Raw genomic sequence first — 940 nt, forward strand, 5'->3', positions numbered from 1 at the left:
GGAAAAAGAGGAAGGAACCATATGAATACTATGTCGATTATGATACCCTTAAACACATGTATTCATACAAAATAAATAATAAGGATTACTGTGTACTCATTAGAAACAAAGTTTTATTATATAAATATTATGAAAAATTTTGTAATTCGTACAAAACAGATTTCTGTAACGAATTTAATGCTAAATATAAAGCCTGTTATCCAAATGAACTGTTACATAAGTTTCAATGTAAAAAAGAATTGGAGGAAATGAGGCTATTAGAAGAAAAGTCAGAAAGAGAATTACACCAGGGTAAATCATTGGAAACACACATGCCTGAAAATGAATCACTGTCTCCTGAATTATTTACAAAAGGAAACCAAAATCTAAACGTCCTAGAGAAAATATCTAATAGTTTTAGCCCTCTAAAAAAGTCAGGACCTGTAATATTGGGAGTCCTTGCTATATCCATGATTTATGGATTATTATTTAAAGTAACTATAAGGCTCATTAATTTACATATAAAGTATATATTGGTTTGTATGTTACATTCCATTTATAGCTATGAATAATCAATAAATATATTGGTCATTTATGTGACATTCATTTATATCAAAGTTTACACCCATAGGAAGTTGGATCCGTAAAAGATTTGCTAAAAATAATTATAATAGAATTAATATAAATTCTCAGTTTAATGGAGAATTTAATTATGCACAAGAATTATATAATATACATTATAACCTAAGAGATGAACATTATATAGGATATCATTCCTAATAATTTTTTTTATAATCAAATAGTTAATTATGAAGATTTAATAAAAATATGCATGAACTAGTACAAAATACATATTTTAAAAAATTTTTAAGTTCATATATGTATATTTTTATATAATAATAAACATTCTATATATGTTAATCACAATATTCTAAGAAATTTTATATATAGTACGGGAATG

The 940-nt window shown here is 24.6% G+C and overlaps 2 annotated features.

Annotated features, from left to right (window-relative positions):
* Positions 1-515: part of a sequence feature (nonsense mutation produce stop codon;~variable surface protein) that runs on past the window's edge.
* Positions 516-627: 112 nt separating this feature from the next.
* Positions 628-759: a sequence feature (nonsense mutation produce stop codon;~variable surface protein).
* The last annotated feature ends 181 nt before the right edge of the window (positions 760-940 follow it).

This window comes from Plasmodium gonderi (assembly GCF_002157705.1).
Source record: "Plasmodium gonderi DNA, contig: Pgo-contig_35, whole genome shotgun sequence".
NCBI lineage: Eukaryota > Apicomplexa > Aconoidasida > Haemosporida > Plasmodiidae > Plasmodium > Plasmodium gonderi.